The sequence below is a fragment of the Strigops habroptila genome, chromosome 6 (assembly GCF_004027225.2).
Source record: "Strigops habroptila isolate Jane chromosome 6, bStrHab1.2.pri, whole genome shotgun sequence".
NCBI lineage: Eukaryota > Metazoa > Chordata > Aves > Psittaciformes > Psittacidae > Strigops > Strigops habroptila.
The window spans coordinates 73,731,707-73,747,800 of NC_044282.2; positions in this window are offsets into that span (position 1 = coordinate 73,731,707).

Genomic DNA, 16,094 nt, shown 5'->3' on the forward strand with positions numbered 1-16,094 from the left:
TCTGAGATAGGAACAGCAAAGTCCTGAACCCAGCAGCTCTCCTTAGCCCTCCTGAAACGTAAGAGCACATATAAGAGCAAGCAGAAGGGCGCAGGGGATGAAGTCCACAGTGTTTGGCTTTGCTTTGGGAGTCTTGTCCAAAGCTAATGCTTATGCCAGGCATGGTGTAATTACTCTTCTCTCTCTGTGACTCTCTAAAACCAGTAGTTGCACGCAGGCAGCAAAGATATTTATTTAAGCACAACTAGCAGACTCTTATTTCTCGGAAAAAGATTATTGTAGACAGATCTAGTTGTTCCTTCAAGAAACACTTCCAGGGAGCAAGCCAGCTGAGCCTGGATTGACAGTGGTCTGTTTTCTCTCATCCTGATGAGTGTGGGTCAGTGGGTAGTCTGACCGTCAGGTCAAACATGTTTTGAGGGCAAAAACTGATGAAGAATATGCTAGAACAAGTGATTGGACAGCTGTGCACAGTCATTATAAGCACCCTGTGTTGGTTGGTATTAGTGTGTAATGGAATAGCTATGGACAGCAGGGCTGGGAAAGCTGAGGGGCAGATTCACTGTGGTGGTCAAACACTGAAACTACACTGAACAGGAGGAGTTGCCTCTCTTGGTATTTTAGTGCTTTGTTTTGTTCCATTTTATTGTATTTTTGGCCAGACAAATATCTATTGCTGTCTAACAACTTCTGAGTCTGAATCAGCTCTTTATCTGCCTTCCTTCCATTAATAACTTCTGAAATCCCCATGGAGATTACATCCACAGCCTTAATGATGCATTTTCTTAATGGCACAGGCTATGAACCAGTGTCTTAAAATCATTTTATAGTAATACAATTTCTTTTCATTCACTACTATTTGCCATTTCTTTCTGAGTGACTTTGGTACAATAGAAAGCCATGATAAATGAGTAACTTTAATGTACTTCAGGATATGTTTCTTGCACCACTGTAACCTTTTTTCTGAGGCACAGCTAAGGGATTCTGACTTCATGTCGAATAAAGTATCCAACATATGTCTTTATATTTAAACATATGGCCCCATTCTGATATCCCTTGTGAATCCTAATGCTTGTGAAGCATAAAGCAGTCTTCTGCAGAAATGGTTCACTAAGTCTTAAGTTTACCTTTTGCTTGCCAGCTTCATGGAGAAGGGCCTGGCCTGACGTCAGTTTGCTTTGAAACTGAACATGGATGTCAGGAGGTTTTAAAGTACGTGCATAACTCTATGCAGCTTCACTTTCTCTTAACTCCAGTCTTGTGTTTCTGTCAGAGGCTTTAGCACAGACCAGTACCAGTACTACCCTGCATAAACCACCATTCCTGTGATGGCGTGCCCAGCACCAGGCAGGCATGGAGGGGATTACAGGTTTCTTTGAAGACAGAATGCACCACTACTTAGACAGACAGTGTGATTTCAGAGAAAGCAACACGATGTTTCATTTTCATTCGCCTCATATCACGTTGCTACTTCTTGAAGTATTCCAGAAATCTCTTTCACTATGCAGTAAACCATAGGAAGTTCGTACACGTGCCGCCAGCCTTAGCTTTTTTTTGAGAGATTGCAGATATCAGTTTTTCTTTCATCTTTTTTTGTTCTTTAACGTTCCTAACTCCCTTTTACAGATGAGGTGGGACACTTCGTATAGCTGTTATTTAAGAGGTCATCTCTCCAGTAGTATAATTTAATATTATTTGATATTAGTTATAAAGACTAACACTAACCTTAGCGAGAAGAGTCACACGAGCTCCTCAGTGTTAGCTCTGTGGGATTTTTACCTCTTGCAGGAGAGTAGCTGGAATCTATTAGCAACTGGGAGCACATGAGGTTTAATCAGGTAACAGGCCACTTGGATAACTGTTACCCAAATGTTTTCGAATAGCCTACGCAGAGTAAGGCATAGAGGCAGGAGCAATTGGAGGAAAAGCAAGCTGTTGAGAGAAATAAAGTAAAAAGGCCATGTCTGAGATAGGAGACAGAGTGTGAGGAGCACTGTGTGTTTCAATGGAGAAAACCAAAGGGTAAATACCTGCATATTACTCAGACATGTGACTTCGGCTGAAATGAGCTGGTCTGAATTGGTTTCACAGGTAATTCTTATGCTGCTCTAGTGGAAAATACAGTGGTGTAGTCAGCAACTACAAAGTAGATGTCTGCTTTACACAGAGCAAAAGTATTACATCTAGCTCATTGTTAAATACTCAGCAGTGAAATACTTCTGCTTCTGATGGCCTGGAGTGTGCAGACCTAGTGGGAGACTCGCAGTGCTTTACATTCATAGGAAGAGGAAAATAGCAGGTCATTTTCCTCCAGCTCCTTCAGACTCAAAAGCATTGCTTGGCCTGGACTTGAAAAGTACTTAATGCCACAGGTTTAACTTCCAGATCTAGGCATCTCAACAGGATGTCAAAATGAGGCACTTGGATGCTTCCTCTGACAACAATCTTTGCCTGCTTAAGCGCTCTTTTGTATGACCAAATGTCTGTTAATGATCCAGGTGAGTTCTTTTTCAGTTAAAGGACTCTACAGAAGGAAATGGATGAGGTTTTAGGAACGAAATGATGCGAGTCATGGAATTCAAGTTGCATATTTATTACTTGATGAATTTTTCCTGTGAAAAAGAAAACAGCCTCATTCTGTACCCATGTTCCCTACCTCGTGTCATCATATTTCCTATTGAACACACCCCACCAGAAGGAAGAGAAGTTTGTGTCACATCCTTTAACTGATTGTATATATTGCTTCACCTTAAGCCCACTTTCCCTTTGCCATCACAGTGGACTTTTAATTAATACAGTGTGTAATGCATAAGTCTGTAGACTTGAAATTACAGCACAGTTACCTCCCAAAGTAAGTTTAAATTAGTATCATAGGATGTTTCTGAGAATTACAAGCTCTGCTACATCAGTGTGAGAAAAGCTGGGATCCAGGGTAAATACCTGCATATTACATTGAATAAGAAAACATGGCCCTAACAGCTTTCATACAGTTTTTAGTCTGTTCTTTTTTCTTTAAGAGATGGATTTTATTTCAGGTTTGTTGGGCTTTTTGACACTTTTATGACTTTTATGACTTTGTAGCCCTGAGGTACTTTTTAGGACTTTTTCCCCTGTGTAATACTTTTGATTTTGCTTATGTGTCATTCACTTCTTGTAGATGATACAAGGTCCTGCAGAGCTGGTGCTTGGCTCTCATTCTGAGGTCCAGCCGGATACTGACTTGCTCTACATTGCTGTTGCTCATAGCAGAGCAAAAGGGGGATTCTCACAAATATACCCTGGAAGCTTTTAAGGTGTTCTTGGTAACAACAGAGTCAGGAAAATCCAGACATTTTTATTTATTCTCTGCAAGTGCAGTCCTGTGGTTTGTGGCCTTCACAGAATCATAGAACCCCAGACCTTAAGATGATCCAGTTCCAACCCCCTGCCATGGGCAGGGACATCCAACCTGGCCTTGAACACTGCCAGGGGTGGAGCATTTACCACTTCTCTGGGCAGCTTGTGCCAGCGCCTCACCACCCTCACAGTAAAGAACTGCTTCTTTATATCTAACATGAACTTCCCCTATTTCAGTTTAAACCCATCACCCCTTGTCCTATCACTACAGTCCCTGATGAAGAGTCCCTCTCCAGCATCCTTGCAGCCCCCTTCAGATACTGGAAGCCGCTCTGAGGTCTTGCTGCATTAAGAGACAAAAATAGTTTGGCAGAAAATAAACCCCTTGCGTTCTAGCTGGTCCTCAGCTATTAGAGGGGCTGGGTGCGGCTGGCCTTAGGTTCTGAGTGATGCCCAATTTACCACCGTCAGTCTGGTCATGTTCAATATATTGAACAATCCCGATTCCGGATGCACTAGTAATGCACTGCACCTTCAGCCTAATCGTGCTCATGAACTGACACGGCCACACTTAAAAGATTTGGTCGCATTCAATGAGGAAACTACTACGATTAGCTACTTAAACAGTGCAGTTTATTGAAGCAACAGATAGAGGTTCTTATGGCTTGCCGGTGATAAATACACTGTCTGCAAAAGCACGTGCAAATAATAGGGTTGTGAATTGTACCAACGTGTGACAAAGTGATGAATAACACAGCCTGGCTTCAAAATATAAAAGTAGAAAGTGACTCTATATAGAGATTCCTGATTTTCCCAGTGAAGCACTTGACACAGTGCAAGTCTTACCCAAAGGCGTCCTTGTGGGGGTGGGAAGAAAGGTCCAGCCCATCGACCGGTTCCAGGAGTCAAGGGTAATCTGCTGACGGAATCTTCCTTGACTTGTCCACGATGTCTTCCCTGGTATTCCGCCTTCCTTGAGCTCTTTTTATACTATCTTTCACCTTCGTGGTGGAGCTTGAGTGACTCCAGTCATACATACCTTTGTTGTTATTGGTGTAAAATTCTCTCGCTTTGCTTTTAAAGGTATATACCACAAAGAATTCAAAGAGCATGCTCGAGGAGGGGTGGTGTCATCTTGGAGGCGGGTAGCATTGGAGATGGAGGTGTGTTTTTGTATTAAAAGGTATTAAAATGAAACAAAGTTCACACAAAGGACAACATTTTGTGAAAAGATGACAGAGTGTTGGCTCAGGGTAGCAAGTATGCAGCTTACCGGTCCTTGTCAGTTTGTGGTACCACCTAGTTCCCATCTCTGGTTGTATTATGACAGAGTTTGGCTGCAGAATCTCCACTCCGCCCCATCCTCCGTCAAGCCGTGTTGCCGCGGGAACCGCTGTGGGGTGAATTGCTGGCATACCAGGTGCAGTCGCACCTTACCCTGAAAGTCCATTTAATTTTATACCTTTCCTTTATGTGTGAACAGTGCTGCATTTTCAAATATAAGTTTAATTTCTAAATCATGTTCAGTTGTATTCCACAGGTCTCCACACAGCTTCCCTTCTCCAGGCTAAACAGCCCCAACTTTCTTAACCTGTCTTCATACAGGAGGTGCTCCAGCTCGTTGTATTTGTATGTTTAGTTTTGCATCTTTGTGGGCAATATTCTCTCTGGGAACTTGAAGAGAAAACCTAAAACATGAGCCTGATGCTGGCAGATATCAGCTGCAGTGCAGAAATACAGCTGCTTACTGGTGACCATGCACATAACCTTCACATACATATTGGCTTTCATTCACCTTCTGAAAACTCAACTTTCTGCCTGCTAGCTAAGAAATACAACCTGGAAGGCTTAAGAATGGGAAAGAACAATCACGTTCTTTAGAGGAGAGAATATTCCATCACCTTCGCAGGAGTTAGGGATGTGAGAAAAATACCTCACTCCCAGTGGTGACTTGTTACTTGTATGCCAATCCAACCCCCTTATGTCATAGCAAGCAAACAGTGATGATGCAGGATAAATGGTAGGCGCACCTTCTCACCCCTGTGTTCAGAATTGCATAGGCAGTTTAGGAGAGAGAAAATCTTTCCCAAGTGTGAAATGTAATAATGCATAAGACTGTATCCCCATCACAGACCTCTGCAGTGCTGGGCAGTCTGCACCAGCCTTGGGCAGGTATGGACCGACACACAGACCCAGAGAGGTGTTCCTGGGCGCCAGTACTAGGGCTGTGATCTCTGGTGTCAGTGAGAGAGGTGCTTGATTCTTGGGAGTATTTCCTCTTCTTTGCGGCTTTATGTGATTAGCACCTTTGGAAGTCTGGCTCTGACTCTTGCTGAGTCAGTTTATCTGACAGAGTACCCTGGATGGTTGTTTGATGTGTGAGCCATGGCTGCATTTGGGGTGGGAAGCAGCGCCTGCATTGTGCAAGTGGAAAATGCGAAAGGAAAAGAACCCCCATATTTCAGCCTGGCACAGCTCATCCCTGTGGTTGTCAGAGCTGTTACCCACACTGTCTCTTGCACAAGAGGAAATGAGTGAGTGACTTCCGTCACTGGAGTGTGCCTCACTGAAAGGCCTCTGAGGGCATTTCGGTAGCTACACAGACATACTCACAGCAGTGGCTGTGTTGTCATAGTGCTTAGTGAGAAACTGGATGTGTTCTTTTGCCCTGCACTTAACAGCTAAGTGCTGTCCTCTTTCCTCACTCATGTATGGTAATTAGAATATAGCTGTCCCTTGGCAACAGGGCAATGCTTACGGACATTGAGGTGGAGATAGTTTGATAACTTGTTAGGGTAGAGGCTGAAAGAGCTACTTCTTGCATGCTTATACATTCCTAATCTTTCTTGGCCCTCCCCTCCCCCTTTTTATAAATGAGACAGTAGATCCACTGGTGTCATCACTACTAATCTGGATCTGTCAAACCCTGCCATCAGTCAACACACTTGTTCCTTTTCTTATTTATTAAGCTGAACACTTTAAAAACACAGAGAATGAGATGAGACAACTCTTTTTAGGGAATAGCCAGAGTCTATAATGAGTGAAAAGAGAGTGTAGTTCATCTGTCACTGAAGCTACTAGGGCATTGATTCAAGGGCTTCCGTGGGAGTGGGACAAGACCAGAGGTGTGAGGACAAAGGCACTGAGGTGAGGTTGATGTAGGAAGTGTTGACTTTGCGTGGATTAAATAGGGCTGTTTCCATATTTTATGCTCCCTACAGTTCTGACCTGTACTTAAGCCTGAACTGAGGTATGTGACCAGTCGCACTCCTGGATTGCAGTGGATAGCTTTCTGTGAAGAAAGTCAATATATTTTGTAGGATCCAGAGCCTTATTTAGGATTCTCTTTGAAAAGCAAGCAAGCAAAGTGTTATTAAGTCATCTGGTGTGATATTTCTAGCAAAATTTATTTGGGTACAGATAGAGTAAATATTTTGTTCACAATCCCGTCCAGGCTCAGATGTGCCAACACAGCCATCTTGGTGAGTTATGCTTGCAGGGGTGTGGGCATAAATAACAACAGTTCAGCAAAGGTTTCAAAGCTCCTTACAAAGGCAGGAAAATATTATCTTCATTTAGAAATGGAAAGAACTTTGGATAAGGTGCCTGAGGTCACAAAATAACTGTATTAGACTTAAAACCTGAGCTTATTGTCAACCAAAATTAAGATGTAACTGTCTCTGTTCAATTGTAACTTGATTTACATCTACAGATTAATGTTCAGATTTAATGGGTAAGAAGGTCACATCTTTTTAATGGAAACATTGTTAGTCAAAATCCCCGTCTTTATCTAAGAATCATTTTTAATCACTTATAATCTATGGCTCCACTAATGGTGACTAATTGTGCCACTGTGGTGTTAAGGTAACTTAATTTCTTTACAGAATTTTGATGTTCATAGTTTAGAGCTTTATTCTAGAATCATAGAATCACAGACTGGTTTGGGTTGGAAAGGACCTTAAAATCATCCAGTTCCAACCCCCTGCCATGAGCAGGGATGCCTCACACTAGATCGTGTCGCACAAGGCTCTGTCCAGCCTGGCCTTGAACACTGCCAGGGATGGGGCATTCAGCACTTCTTTGAGCAACCTGTGCTTGTTACCACACTCATGGTAAAGAACTTCTTCCTTGTATCTAACCTAAACTTCCCCTGTTTAAGTTAATTAAAGCACTGCTAATGTTTGGGCAAAAGCAACAGTGTGGTAGTTGTCTCAGATAGGAAGCTTCTGGCATCTCAGGGGTGGTAGTTTTAGGCTACAGTGGCTTAGGCCAGAGTAACACATAGTACTTCACAATGCTTGTAGTACTTTATAATGCTGCTTCAAGTATCATTTTTAAACTGTCACCTTTCGTTCTCTCACCATCTCTTACGTCCTTGGAGCACCATGTACTCATTTAGAACAATAGCAAACACAACACTGACTGCAAACCAGACGTGGGGCTGGAAGGGAAATAATTTCATCTGATTACATTAATATTTTATTGGAAGCACGATGACAAATTGGGGACTGATTGCAAACAGCAGACAATCACTGACTATAGAGAATCCTGGCACTCTGCTGGCACTTCACAGCCTTTAAGGAGCCATTCCAAATCTACAGGAAAACAGTTCCAACATTTTAATTTTGTAATTTAAAAGGCATCACTCATTTCGCCAGCTATTTAGCTGATTGTAATTATGAGAACACTGTGATAGACTTAGGAAAGCCTTAGAAGACCCACAACAGTGCGTATTATTAATAGACTTGTATGTTTTCCTTATCATTTTCACTACTAGTCATTCATATCAAACCAATGAGAATGTAACAGTTTCTCTCTAAATGCAGCAAATGGTTAGTTGGTTTCAGTCACATTCATTTTCCAGTATCACATGCAGTGAGAGATTATTAATGACTTTTTCTTTATTATACATTCCTCTGAAATGGTTTTCTTATTTATGGCATCTTGATTTAATCTCTGTAACAGAAACCTTTGCTATTTATAGAATGACTTCCCGTGTTTTCTGTGATGCTGCAGTCAGTTCTTATTATCAAAGTGCAGCCTAATCCTCCAAGCATCTACCTGCAGCTCTTCCCTGATTTAGCAAATCACAGATGCTGGCAAGTCAGGGTGCTGCAGATGCTTACAGAAGCCTGAAGGGGTTGTTTTGTGTCAGTGTTGCACCTCTGACATGTTGAAGTGACTTGCCATTTTTCTTGAAATGTGAATGGTGCAATCAGAGCCTTCCTTTGACCCAGCAGTGGGGATTTGAAACTTGATTTGGACCAGAGGAAGAACTATGTGTTGCTGTGCTGTGGAAACTTAGTACAGTGTGTATGTAAAATCAATGGATTGACTAAAAATCCCCAATTCAGCATTCCTCCATCAGTAAAGAGTCACTAGAATCAATCAGAGTTTATAAGCTATGTGAATTTATAAGCTAGAGCTATAGGACAAGGGGTAATGGGTTTAAATTAAAACAGGGGAAGTTTAGGTTAGATACAAGGAAGAAGCTCTTTTCTGTGAGGGTGCTGAGGCGCTGGCACAGGGTGCCCAAAGACGTGACAAATGCTTCATCCCTGGCAGTGTTCAAGGCCAGGTTGGACAGAGCCTTGAGCGACATGGGCTAGTGTGAGGTGTCCCTGCCCATGGCAGGGGGTTGGAACTGGATGATCTTAAGGTCCTTTTCAACTAAAAACCATTCTGTGATTCTGTGTATTTCAGCTCTTGTAGATCCCAGGGTGGCCAAATGGCTTCTGCCAGGAGTGCTCTGTGTGCGTGACATCCTCAGGCTAGAGCAGGGCTGGAGCCCGCAGCTTGTGTAGTATGACTGTCCTCTTCTGTCTTTCCTAGAGATCAAAGAAGAATGCCTCAAGATTAAGTCAGAAGTCATGTGCCAAAAGAATGTCTGGGCGGACATTTACAGTCCTAAGAATAAATTGTTTTGACTTTCATAAGTAAATACTTTAACAAATGTGCTGCTCTTGCCTGAATCTGGGAGAGTTTAAAAGTTCTTATTAAAGTGAAATTGCATTTTCTGTGGCTCATGGGCTTCACGACAGGGAAATTCATATTGTTTCTCCATAGTGGATGGTAAAAGTAAAAGGCGAGTCACAGAATATGTAGTTTCACACATTTATTCTTGCAAAGTACATACTAGTAACTTTGTTCTTCCCTCAGTAGGGTTGCTAAGAATTCTTAGTATGGCATTTTGGTGGAATTCTCCATCACTGTGTCTGTCCTCTGCTGCCTGGAACAGCAGGTTTCAGGGTTGGTGTTTAAACCCCCTTCAAGAAGTTTCCGGACCATTGGAGTGTTTCCTATGTTCTCTGTATCAGATCCTTAAAGAACTTACTAGCAGGCCAGACTTTCCACTTGATTTAATTCTTGGACTAAAGAAATTCTGGCTACAGTGATATGAAAAATAAAGATAACTGTTGAAAATGGGATAGATAATAACTTTACACACAAGATGAAAAAATGTTTTCTTTTTAAAAGGTAAAGGTAAGATCAGAGAGATTTTCTTTGCAATACAGGGACAGATAATCAAAACTCTGGCAGGAAATTAGTGTAACGTTTCTGTGCTCATAATGGGCCTAAAAGATACAAAGGGATACGGGAGAGCGAAAATGCTTTGGATCAGATTTGAAATATGACTTGTTCACTAGGGGACCAAGAACCTACCCAGCTGAGGGGTAAATGTTTTACTGTCAGACTGCTGTGAATATGTCCCCCTCCACAAATAGGAAATTTGTTACCTAACTGTCCTGGGTTCAGCTGTAGCAGTCATTTTTCTCCTTCTTAGTAGCTGGTGCAGTGCTGTGTTTTCAACTTCAAGCTGAGAACAACACTGCTGACACACTGATGTTGTTAGTTGTTGCTAAGTAATGTTTGCTCCCATCAAGGACTTTTCAGTCTCATGCTCTGCCAGGGAGGAGGGGCACAAGAAGCTGGGAGGAATCAGAGCCAGGACACTTGACCCAAACCAGCCAAAGGGGTATTCCATCCCACAGCACGTCATGCCCAGTATAGAAACTGGGGGGAGTTACCCGGGAGGCCCAGGTCGCTGCTCAGGTCAGGCTGGGTATCAGTCAGCAGGAGGTGGGCAGTTGTGTTGTGCATTGCTTGCGTTTATTGTTTTCTTTTCCTTTTCCCCTTTTAGTTTTATATTCTCTCCCCTTGTTATTCCCCTTATTATTATTAGTGGTAGCAGTAGTAGTTTTGTATTATACCTTAGTTACTGGATTGTTCTTATCTCAACCCATGGGAGTTACATTCTTTTGATTCTCCTCCCCATCCCTCTGGGAGTGGGGGGGGGAGCAAAGGGGGGAGTGAGCGAGCAGCTGCGTGGTTCTGAGTTACCAGCTGGGCTTAAACCACGGCACTAATACGTGTTTCTGAATTCACTTCATTGTGCCACATCAATTCAAAAACGCTCTACAAACAACAACAACAGAAAACACAACAGACACCAAACAGCGTAAGGACAAACTAGGAATGATGTTTACCAGATACACTGTCACTCTTATAGTGACACTAGTAGGAACTAGTGCTATGTGTTGCAAAATTTAGTAGTATTAAATCTAAATATTACCCACAGGAAATCTACAATCACCTTAACCATTTGCTTGAATTACGCATATGAGACTGTGGTACCTGCTAGCTCAACACAGATGATTGTTTAGGGACTAGTATAACTGTAACCGTGTTATTAGGATGGATAAATGATACCCAGCAGTAAAATTACGTGCATCCCAGTTTGCCAGGTTCAGTCTTGTCCTCAGATGCTGAGCTTAGGGCTTATGGAGACCGTATATTGCAGTTACACTTACTCAAAGTCCCCACATATCATTGAAGTCTATTTAGTAATGGTTCTGAACAATAAGTGTCAGTATAAAGCATGGTCATTCACTATTCTTTCATGAACTACCTGATTTCTTTTCTACATATGTATTTATTCTCGTACCGCAAGAGACAAAAGCAAAGAAGTGGTGAGGGTGGTGAGGCACTGGCACAGGTTGTCCAAAGAAGTAGTAAATGCTCCATCCCTGGCAGTGTTCAAGGCCAGGTTGGACATAATCTTGGGTGACATGGGCTAGTGTGAGGCATCCCTGCCCATGGCAGAGGGTTGGAACTGGATGATCTTAAGGTCCTTTCCAGCCCAAACCATTCTGTGATTCTGTGATTACATCTGCATGCAGACACATACTTGGAATACACCCAGGGACTGTATTTCACTAAGTATTCCTTCTGATGCAAGAGCTCTGTGGAACAGAACGTGATGAATCATGGTGTAAGAGGCACAGCTTTAATTCTGAGATTCCACCAAACTGATTTCACCTCTCTCTGTGTTCAGTTCTTTCCTTCTGTGTTGTTAATATGTCACCACTTCTTGCAAAGAAATAGTAGTGCTAGGTTTATCTGCCTGAGGTGTCTTAAAATGTCAAAACCACTATCCCAGCTCTTGAAAGGCAACTTTACTAACACAGGCGCTGCCTTAGCACAACAGCATTACTGTGTTGGTGTGCTTAGGGTTTCTTACTTGTCTGACATTAAGACTTGAAGAGTCTCATGAAGATCAAAGACCAGCAGGTAAAAGACTGCACCCAGTGCTATACAAGGCTCCTGCCTTCCTTCACTGTATGGTCACCTTTTGAATGTGAATCATGTTTTCACTAAATCAGGGGCAGAGGAGCATAGTAGACATGGTGAATGAATGCAGAAATGCCTAAACAGCCAAGCTGTAGGATTCCCAGATGGTGGAGCACGAGAGGAGGAATGTTTCCTCCAGCAAGTATTTGCAATAGCCACCAACCACAAGCTTAGGCAGGGCCAACAGGAGATGAGCTTTTAAATTATTGTAGCTACTAATAGTGTATCATCTACACAGGATCAAGTGGTTGAGTGTTTCAGACCTTTTGGGGTCACACTTGTCCTTTGGTGTTAGATTTTGGGGCTTTTTGCTGTTCTAAGTTTTCCTCCTCCTTTTGCATGGATTAAAAATTGTCTGGCATTAAACACAGATGGCAGTTTCGTGTTGAAGTTGTGTGAGTTTGGTAGTGTTGAAAACCAACAAGCCAAACCAAAAAGCAGAGAAAACCTCATTTTTGGGTGAGATTGGATTGGACACCTGCTCTTCTCCCTGGCCTAGCTCAGAGCTGTTGGTTGCTCTTGATGGCAGTGGCTAATCAAGCTCCGAGATGAGGAACCTGCACAGGAGACTACAGAGAATTGTTTCAGGGAAACTCACTTTAATACCCTGTCAGTTTTGTTTATGATTTTAATGGAGGAGAATTTATTCTGTAGCCACAAACTTCACATTATATTAGCGATTTTAGTATTATTTGGAAGTGGTGCTCCAAAAACTTGGCATTCAGGAAACTAGCAGGAGTTGTTCCAGCCACCCCTTAGCACAACACAGAACTGCTGTTACATGCCAGTGCCCCCACTTCCAACAAGGTCCTCAGCCTTGTCTTCCAGTCTAAAACCATCCCCATCCCCTCTAGCCTTCTTCCAGTCTAAAACCATCCCCAGCATAAAGTAGGTGGTATACATTCAAAACAGGTAGATTCTACAGGTCACAGGGTACTAACCTGAAATCTGGTCAGCAACAAACCCAGATGGAGAGAGGCAGATACATGCATATAAGGATTCCTCAGTGTCCCCTTTTACTTACCCTGACAGAATGTAAGTTATTGTGTTAAGTTGTGCTTGTTATTTTAATAAGAGGTGAAGTTACCCCATGTCTTGAAGCTCGCTCTTATACCAGCGATTTCATGTCATTTAAAAGGAGTTGTCTCAAAAGCTGTTTTCCAGGCCTGCTGTTGTCCAGATGGGAAAGCACGTTTGCACCCAGAATGTGCGAATACCTAAGCAAAAATGAACTGAAATAAGGATATCACTGCGAGTCAGGGTCAGTAGCTTTGTCACAAGTGATGTGACGCTTCTTGGGCTCTGTCGTTTTCTCAGTGAGTCTTGGATCAGGAAATAGAGCTGTACTATATAATTTATGTGTCTGTTTACACTGTGCGACAGCAGTAGCAGTGCGTCAGATAGTGCGATAGATAGAAATGTCTTTGCATAAAGTAGTGGTCACATAAGTAGTATTTGTTCAAATCAGCTCATGAAGAATTAACAAACTAAAACAAAGAGGCCAACTGAACCATTAAACACCCCATTGCAAGCAGCTCCCTCTACTCCAGTATTTATGATTTCAGTGATATCCTGTCACATGAAAGCCATGGTAACTTTTGTGAAATCTGTGGTCTTATTTCTAGGGAACTAATCTCCACGTGGGTGTCCGGAGTTATCTGACTACATTTCTCTGCGCAGAAGAGGGCTCTTTGTTTTTGGGGTGGAGGAAGGAGGAGCAGGCAATGCTGGGAATGCAACTGACTTTCAATGCTGCCTGTTTTCCTATAGAATGGATAAAAATCATTAGTTATGGCATATTAATGCAACATGATTGCATTATAGCATCCTCTACTGCTCTGATTTATTTATTAAGCCACACCAAATTAGATAACGTGAAAACATGTCAGCCTGGTGGAAATGTGATCATGTTGCCTAATGCTGTGTAACGTTCCAGAACCCTTGTTCTGCTGCAGCATTGGATGTTAGGGCGTGGGGATGACTGACATGAGCACTCAGCAGACACTTTGCTCTCTCCTTCCTCCTGCCAGAGGGGTCTCCTGGCTTTGTGGCCGTGCCGCTGCTCCAGCAGGCTCTCAGGTGGCAGTTGCCCATCTATTCTAGGTTGCCTCACTTGTAGCCATGGGTTCAGTCATGTGCAGAAGAGGGATGTGAGTAGTGAATGCTATGCGAGGCTCTACAGGCTTGCTGGGAGCAAGAGGAGGAAAGAAAAGGGGTTCTGGATTCAGTCACCCCAAACGACCTGCGGAAAGCCACAAGTTACTGCAGAAGTTGCTGGCAGTAAGCAGCAGAGCCCTTGGGGAAACATGTGGGAGAAGCAGTGACAGTGGTGAGGCTTTGATGGGCTTGTGAGTTAATCAGCCCAGCGGCTGCTCAAAGGTTGTGTTGTTGAGCTGTTGGGGACAGCTGGCACAAACCTCCACCACCCTTCAGAGTTTTCTTACAAGAACACTGTAAAACCCCAAATCAACCCTCTGTGTCCTTTTTAACTGCATATAAGAGCAACAAATCTTCTCACAACACATCCCACGAGAACTTTCCCCTCCCTCCTGTACAGGTACATGAGGGCTTCCTTGTACGTTTGAGTTCACATTACTCCCCTCTAAGGATCAGATGCAGGAGGAAATGCTCCAGCTCAGATGTCCAGAAGAGCTCATGTCCACAGGTACTCAGGGACCCATGGAGCTGTCTGGAACCAGTTGTAAACCTTTGTGGGCAGCCTCAGCCTGTTGTTAGAGGACCCTACAGCCAGTGCCCAGGCACTGGCACCCTCCAGTGCTGAGGGCTTGGGCAGCCCAAAGTGAATGGGCCTCAGCAGCCAGCACTGCTGCTTCTTTCCACCCTGACCCCCACCAGTCAACATAGACTCCAGCCCAATCCCCCCAGGGGTGGTCCTCAGGATCTCTCCTTCCCCTGATGCACACCTGTGGCATGAACCTGCTCTGCAGGGAGCCAAAGGGCAGTAGGCAGTGGCTCACACCTGAACTGGTGTTCTTCCTACTCCTCTGCTGTCCTTGTGTGGGTACACACAATCCAACCGTGCTTAATCTCTTCCAGCCACAGATCTGCTGTGTGTTTCCATGGCTTTCTGGGACTGATACCATCCTGGAAATCATATTATAAGAGAAGTTAATAATCTGTTCTGTGAAACCCATGTTACGTTTCTGCTCCATTTTCAAGACAAACCAAGTATGTCCCATTAAACTCAATGAAAACTGTAACCAGGTGCCTTGACAGGGCAAGTTAGAAATACAGCTTATTTTTCCCCTCCAGCTCTCCTCAAATACACATACGGTTTATAGATAATATTTTCCATTAGCCTAAAGCATCTTTTTTAGTAACAAGTGGCTCTCTTGTGGCTCTTTATCAGTGTCATGTCAAGCTGAAATGTGTGCTGAGCAGAACAGGAGTGCTTTCTAGCCCACTTTGTATAGATTTAAATGTATATATTGTGCAGGGCAATAGGGGATCAGACTCAGTGGAGTAACTTCAGAAATAATTGAAAGCAGGACTTGTTCCTGGTACATCATAAATAGCAGCAGTAACTCCTCACGGTTCACACACAGTTTGAGCTTTTAATATTCTGCTGTGCCATTCTGTGGCCAGGAGTGAAAAGTCAAATCCTTTCAGCTCTTTTGTAACTTAGCAGAAAGCTGTAAGGGGTGAATCAGAGATAAAGAGGAATAATTAACTTTTTCAGAAGTCACTTTCAGCTGGGAGAATTTAAGTCTTGCTTTTGATCTTTCAGATCGACCATGAACCTAGCATTCATTTTATGTTGTATATTATAATTATATAGAATTACGTGTTATAATATAGAAGTGGAGCTGCGCAATAGACAAAATGAGGTGTGGCAAGTGTTTTGGAGGCAATACAAAGAAGTAAACATGAAGCATATGAGAAACCTAATCAAAGAGATAACAATTTCAAAATGAAAACATTAGCTGCTAGAGAATCATGATAAATCACATCAGTTGTGTGGAGCAGCACTATTGGATTAAATCACAGTGATGAGAAGCAGAACACATCAAACACAAAAAATTAATATTCTCTCAAACGTTTATTTCAGTTTAAAGTTGTAGCTGTAGGAACTAGTTTCCCCTGTGAAGATTGAGGAAAGGAGCAGC